The sequence below is a fragment of the Budorcas taxicolor genome, chromosome 1 (genome assembly GCF_023091745.1).
Source record: "Budorcas taxicolor isolate Tak-1 chromosome 1, Takin1.1, whole genome shotgun sequence".
In the NCBI taxonomy this organism is placed as follows: Eukaryota; Metazoa; Chordata; class Mammalia; order Artiodactyla; family Bovidae; genus Budorcas; species Budorcas taxicolor.
The window spans coordinates 135,688,377-135,696,282 of NC_068910.1; positions in this window are offsets into that span (position 1 = coordinate 135,688,377).

Below are 7,906 nucleotides of genomic sequence, written 5' to 3' on the forward strand. Positions count from 1 at the left end.
AGCAAATTCTTTGCATAAAGAAATGACTCTAATGATGCAAACTCCAGACAGACCCTCATGCCAGCAAGGGAGATAGTTTGGGATCAGGCAGGCCTTTTGAAGTCCCTCCTGTCACACCATGTCACTCACCACCCTCTCTACCTGTTCTCAGGGGCCAGCCTTGTGGAATAGCAACCTGAGAAGACATCAGGACAGAGCCCTACCTCTGCCTGTGGCAGAACTTCAGAAGGCTGTAAACTTTTCTTAGTCTGTTAGTCCATCACTAGGGTCCAAAGGCTATTTTCCAAATTTATTTTTCCTTGTGTTAAGAAGAATGGTAAGGGAGGGTAGGGGTGGGAGGGAAACTCAAGAGGGAGGAGATATATATACTTATAGCTGATTCACTTTGTTGTACAGCAGAAACAAACACATTTCAAAGCAATTATACACCAATAATAAAAAAGAAGAAGAGTGGTAAGAGCAGGGGGATTTCTGCCTCCAGTCCTGAGCTGTTTCTCTAGCTAATTCTGTACTTTTGTCCTGCTTTGCCCACCCTCCACCTGCAGAAGAAGAGTACACTGATGTCCTCTCTGTGGGTGCCAGAGGTGGGGATCCACAGAGCCTGTTCCCAGAGTTCCCTGGGGAGACCAGCATGATGTCTGCCTAAAGCCTCCTGCACAGCCAGATGGATCACCCAGTGATGCTTCCTCAGTGGGTAGAGATGGGAGGCCACCCCCAGATGCCACAGGCTGGAATATTCAGACAAAGTATATTCAGAATCAAAGATAAATAATGTCAGAATTTGGACTGTTAATATAAGTAACAGTAATTCAGATTTTGAAAATCCATTCACAAAACAAATTTAAGATTTTTCTAGAAGCCCAAAACAAGTTGTTTGGGGTCCACTGTTTTTTTTCAAGGACCCCAGCTGAAATAAATTGGATAAACTCTAATCTTTGGTTCATACCACTGATTGTCTTTGGTCACTGTTGATACATGCATGGCCCACTTTTATCTCTGTAATATGCCCTGTTTCTTCCATTGCTCCCTCCAGAATCATCCTCCACACTTCTCTATCCTGCCTCAGGAGGAAGACCTCAGTGGGCTCCCTTGTCCTCTGGGAGGGCATATCTGATTATCTTTGGCTGAGAAGAAGCCTTGGTAGATCAGAGAAAAGGAGGCAAGAGAGGTCAGAGTGTTCATTCTCCTGACTCCTTCCTTTGGATTTGTCTCAAACTGGCTGTACTCACAATCAGAGGTCACATTCCTCTCAAGGTGGTCCTTTCCACACAGACCTCTGCCTTGGGGTTCTTGGAGCCACTCACGTCATGGGTTCCTCTTTTCTGGGCCTAGGAACAGGGGACAACTCTGGTATTACCAGTCCTGTGTAATTGCATTATCTCTTGTGGTTTGCCTTGCCCTTCCCACCCCTTTGTAAACAGTCCCTTTGTAAATCCTTCTAGAGTTATCCTTGTTTGAATGCAATTCCTACATTCACCCATCTGGTTCCTTCTGGGACCCTGAGTGCATTGGTTGTTTATTCAGTAATACTGAGCCTGAGAAATTCTGGTCCTCGGGTGTATCAGGGAACCACAGACAGCTAAGAATGCAGTCAGAGGTATAAAGGCAAATCCTCCAGCAATGATTGTACCTCTAATTCATCATGAGTAGACATCGGAAGAGGCTGGACATGAGTAAGATGCCACATTTCATCATATTACAAATAGTACATTCAAATGTGGGATTCCCAGGTGGTTCAGTGGTAAAGAATCCACCTGCCAATGCAGGAGATACAGGAGATGTGAGTTCAATCCCTGGGTTAGGAAGATCCCCTGGAGGAAGAAATGGCAACCTACTCCAGTATTCTTGCTGGGAAATCCCATGGACAGAGGAGCCTGGTGGGCTACAGTCCATGGGGTCACAAAAAGTAGGACACGACTGAGCACGCATATTCAAATGTAGCCCAAATTGGAGAGAAGATTCCTGCCTTGGAGACCTTCTCTAAAACAGTGTGGAGGATATGATGGCATGAGGCCAAAGGAAACAGACAATAGGTACGGGGAAAGTATTATAAGGAAAAGAAAAAAATACTCATCACTAACCAGCCTTGTTTCTACTCCATCTCATCAACAAGTACCAAGCCTTTATTTTGTTCTAAGTGCTTTATAAGGAATACTTCATTTAACTTGGGAAAACCCTAGGCTCTGGGAAGTTTAGAGACACTTTGAACTTCTCTGGTAGCTCAACTGGTTAAGACTCCGCCTGCAATGCAGGAGACCTGGGTTCAATCCCTGAGTTGGAAAGATCTCCTGGAAGAAGGGCATGGTAACCCACTCCAGTATTCTTGCCTGAAGAATCCCATGGACGGAGGAGCCTGGCGGGCTATAGTCCATAGGATTGCAAAGAGTTGGGCATGACTGAGCGACTAAGCAAAGCATAGCACAGAGACATTTAACTGTCAACCTAATAGCAATCAGTAGGCAGCTAGTGGTTACTGAATAGCACGTTTGCTGATAAAATGGCAAACGTGGAAAGGTTCATATGGTACAGAGGTGAGAAAGTCCAGAGTAGTTGAAGTTCACCTATCCATCTGAGGGTGTTCTGAAGGCAGCAGCATGGTTTGGTGAGAGCTTGGAGGTGACTTACAGCAAAGGAATCTCTTTCAGTTCCTTCCTCTTTCACTCATACAGCGTCTTCCCACTCAACAATCAAGACAAAAGGCTGATGCAAAAGGATTCTAGTTTTCACCATGATTTTCAGGATTCGTGGTGGCTGAGGGGACTGACCAGGGGAACTACCTGGTCCAGGGCAGAGACTGTTTCTGGGATAACCAAGTTTTTCAAATGCAGAGTCCAACATCTATAGATGCATTTTCTCTGGTAAGAAAGATTAGGTGAAACATCAGTGGACATAGTACTCAGTTAGAGACTTATGCATTCTTAAGACATGGACCCATTCACTCAGGACATCTGAGAGCTCAGGCAATTCTTGGTCTTAGTGTTAGTTACCAGGAGTGGTAGACGAGGGCCAGTGAAATCCCAGGAAAGACTGCAATGCACAGACTCCATATTCCAGATAAAGCCTCTGATCAAATTATACTTCTTAGTGCTCCTTAAAAACTGTCTTCAAGGACTGCTCCTAAGATCTGCTTGTGTCTTTCACTCATATCCTAGCCACGGCTATTGTTTCAATTGTTCCATCTTCATGTGAGTGCAATGACCGTCCTCAGCATCTTTTCGGGTCTTCTTGGTCCTGTGGTCATTCCTCGGGCACTCAGTCTCCAACTCTCCCTAACTTCAGAACCCTTCATATGGAAAATATGGAAACTAGACTCCAAACTTCAGTGATATGTAACATATCACCGGACGCACTAAGTTTGTAACTAAAAACCCACCCCCCTTCTTATTTCGTGGATGTTGGCTTATAAAGGGCAACACAACAAAAAATTTTTCATATAAGAACATGCATAGCAATACTGATACCAGTTGAGTCAGTGCGACAATGATTCATGCTTAATAAGTTTAGACGACAGTATCACACGCGTTTCTGAAACTGAGAGAAGAAGTTTCAAAATCTTTGGAGAAGTGGCATTAGCAGAAGCCAGTTTGAAGATTGTCTTTGCCGCAGAGCTCCCAGAAAACACTACCAGAAAGGTGGGCATAGATAGGACAGGTGCACGGCCAAACCACATTTTCATGGGGATAAAATTGGCTTGAACACTGGAGTGGCCTCCATAGTGCAACCCTGATGGAGCCTGTGAGGCTCCGAGGGGAAGTGGAGCCACATGAGGCGGGGAACAGAGAGTGAGGGGGAGGGTCATGCTTTCTGGAGGGTGGGTGTGTTTCTTTCTTTTCCGGCTACTGTTATCAATGTGGTGAGCACATCCCTTCAGTTGAATGCCCTGGGAGGAAGCCCAGTGCTTCCTGTTGTCTTACCAGTGTGGCAAAAGGCAAGTAAGAAATAAAGAAAAAGGGGAAAAGGGGGTGGGGGAGTGGGGAGCTCCTCTGGATTGGTCAGGAATGCCAGCCTCTGGGAGGGAACACAGCTCACTTTTTCCTTGAGATGTTGCAGTCAGGTCACATCCTCAGCTGCTTCTCAAGTCAATCCAGATCCAGGAAATAATCTCTCTCCAGAAAAAGGAGATTTTTGAAAAACAACAGAGTAGACGACAAAGGAAATCCTAAAAGGGAGGATAAGGAAATCTGTACGGAAGGATACTGCCAAAGTAACGTACTTCAGTTCAGTTCAGTTCAGTCGCTCAGTCATGTCCAACTCTTTGCGACCCCATGAACTGCAGTACGCCAGGCCTCCCTGTCCATCACCAACTCCCGGAGCCCACCCAAACTCATGTCCATTGAGTCGGTGATGCCATGCAACCATCTCGTCCTCTGTCGTCCCCTTCTCCTCCTGCCCTCAATTTTCCCCAGCATCAGGGTCTTTTTCAGTGAGTCAGCTCTTCGCATCAGGTGGCCAAAGTATTGGAGTTTCAGCTTCAACATCAGTCCTTCCAATGAACACCCAGGACTGATCTTTAGAATGGAATGGTTGGATCTCCTTGCAGTCCAAGGGATGCTCAAGAGTCTTCTCCAACACCACAGTTCAAAACATCAATTCTTTGGCACTCAGCTTTCTTTATAGTCCAACTCTCACATTCATACATAACTACTGGAAAAACTATAGCCTTGACTAGATGGACTTTTGTTGGCAAAGTAATGTCTCTGCTTTTTAATATGCTGTCTAGGTTGGTCATAACTTTCCTTCCAAGGAGTAAGTGTCTTTTAATTTCATTGCTGCAATCACCATCTGCAGTGATTTTGGAGCCCCAAAAAAGAACATGAGTAACGTACTTACCCTTGCCTAATGCCCTTAAAATCCTTCTATTTGTGAGGCTCTATCCCAAAGTTTTGCTGTGTTGGAAAGAATCATTTAAATATCAGATTCTGATTTATTTTGCTACTACGAGCTCTTAACTGTCTATGAAATACTTGATGAGATTTAGCTGAAATAACGTCCTGGTCCCTGGGGTGAAACACACAGGTGGTGCCAACAGGCTGCCATATATTTACATATTTGTCTATTTATAGGACCATAATCAATGTAAATATTTATTTATATCACCACATAACTTACCACTTAATTAAATAGCCTACCCTTGCCTTACTTTTCAGTGGCCAACTTTTGTCTTCTATTCTTCAAAAGGCCAATTTTATCCCCTTTGAAATTTGGTTTGGCATGTACCTTCCCCATGCCTTCTTCTTAGATGATATTTTCAGGAGATCGGTGGCAAAGGCTGTTGTCAAACTGCAATCTGTCACCTCTCCTAAGATTTTGAGAATCCATAAGAAACTTCTCTCATACTTTTCAAGCCAACCCTAACTTTCTTGAACTAGATTTCTTCAACAATAATATCTTCCTCTGTTGCTGTGTTTCACATCAGAGTACATCCTTCCTTCAAAAGAGAGATAACAACAACAAAAACTCCACTTTGATCATAACAGTCGATTAGAAAGGGAAACTCCCTCCAGTTTTCTAACTTTTCCAACAGGCTATGCTTTCTCCCCTTGAAAGAAAAGTAAGTTTTGCATCCCCAGCCCCATTTCCTATAGTTTTCTTAGCAGGCAAATATAGACTACCTGGCAGGTGGAGACAAAGTCAAGAGGCACAGACATCTTTGTTGCCAGCATCAGCTTAGGTTCTTTTTTTTTTTTTGCTACATCCAGCTGTGTTTCTAAAGATACTGTGTTCTTACTTCATTTTTCTTTACCAGAAGTTCCAACAGTATTTAAATTATGTTCTTCACAAATTTTTATGGAAGACTATCAAATATTCTTGGGATATGTATCATATCCCACAGAAAAAAACTTTACACATGTATTAAGTAACAAACTAGTGCAGTAGGTTTGCAGAAGGAGATGTCCCCAGCTCTGTCAGCTGGCTCCGCTGGGAGTGGGGAGTATTGTGACAGGTTGCATTAAGCTTTCTTTTCTTTTTCAGTTTTGAAATAAAAACTATCATTAATTGCAGAAATGGTTACAAATTCTACTAAAGCACTCATCAGAACAAATACAAGTGTTCATTGTGAATAGGAAGATGGTACAAATATAACAAGGGAATTTGTAGTTTGTGATCATGGTGTAAAAGAGATCGAATATAATATGGTCTGGATAAAAATGAAAATATAATGCAGCATATGAGTCATGACAGTTGATTTACAATATTGTGTTAGTTTCAGATGTGCAACAAAGTGACTCAGTTGTATGTATGCATGTGTCTATTCTTTTTCAGATTCTTTCCCCATACAGGTTTTTACAGAATATCGAGTAGAGTTCCTTGTGCTCTACAGTAGGCCCTTGTGGATTATCTGCTGTGTGTAGTGGTGTGCATATGTTAATCCCAACCTCCTAGTTTACCCCTCTCCCTCTACGTTTCCTCTTCAGTAACCAGAAATTTGTTTTCTAAGTCTGTGAGTCTGTTTCTGTTTTGTACATTAAATTCATTTGTATAATTTTTTAGATCCATACAAGTGATATCATATGATATTTGTCTTTGTATGACTTATTTCACTCAGTTTGATCATCTCCACCCATGAAGTTGCAGATGGCATTATTTCACTCTTTCTATGCCGAGTAACTTTCCATTGCGTGTATACACCACATCTTCTTCATCCAGTCACCTGCCAAGGAACATTTAGGTTGTTTCCATGTCTTAGCTATTGTAGACAGTGCCTCACTAAACACTGAGATGAATGTATCTTTTTGAATTATAGTTTTGTCCAGGTATTTATTTTCCAAGGAGAGGGACAGCTGGATCATATGGTAATTCTAGTTTTAGTTTTTTAAGGAATCTCCATACTGGTTTCCACAGAGGCTGTACCAATTTACATTCCCACCAACAGTATAGGATGGTTCCCTTCACTCCACGCCCTCTCCAGCATTTATTATTTGTAAACTTTCTGACGATGGCCATTCTGACCAGTGAGAGGTAATACCTTATTGTAGTTTTGAAAATCATCTGTTCAATGAATCTAGAGAAACTAATTACCCAAGATAAGGCAAAGAGACATGAGTCTTTACCTGAGTTCCAATTTCACATAAGTTGTAATGCCAGTTGAATATGTATGTGGGGATAAATGAATAAAGAAATTACACATAGGAAAAAAAGAGTCCAAAAATGGAAAAAGAATGAGATATCACAATTTTGTAAATATTAAAGGAATTTAAAAAAGCTTAGTGCAACAGTAAAAATTCAACATGTACAAAAGTATAAGATAGTTAAGTGGAAATATTGTCAATAGAACAAATTAATTACAGAAAAAAGATTAAAAGAGGAAGAATAAAATATTTGAATTTGTAAAAATAATTACATTCTGTGATGAAAGAACTGTTTGCATAGAGAATGTATTTACAAAGAAAGAACCTGGGGGGACTTATCTGGTGATCCAGTGGTTAAGACACTGTGCTGGGCTTCCCTGATGGCTCAGTGGTAAAGAATCCACCTCCCAGTGCAAGAGATATGGGTTGGATCCCTGATCCGAGAAGATCCCACATGCCTCGGAGCAACATAAGCAACAGAAGCCTGTGGGCCACAACTGTTGAGCCTGGGAGCCGCAATACTGAGTCCACGTGCCCTAGGGCCCATGCTCTGCAATAGGAGAAGCCACATTAACGAGAAGCCCTCACTGCAACTAGAGGGTAGCCCAGACTCGTCCCAACTGGAAAAAAGCCAGAGCAGCGACAAGGATTCAGCATAGCCCCAAATAATTAAATAGATAAATAATTAAAAAAAAAAAAAAGACACCATGCTTCCAATATGAATTCAATCCCTGGTTAAGGAACTGGGGTCCCACATGTCCTGCAGCCAAAAAAAAAAGAGTAAAAATAAATAAACTGGATCAACATATTTTTAAAAATACTATTAAAAAGAAACT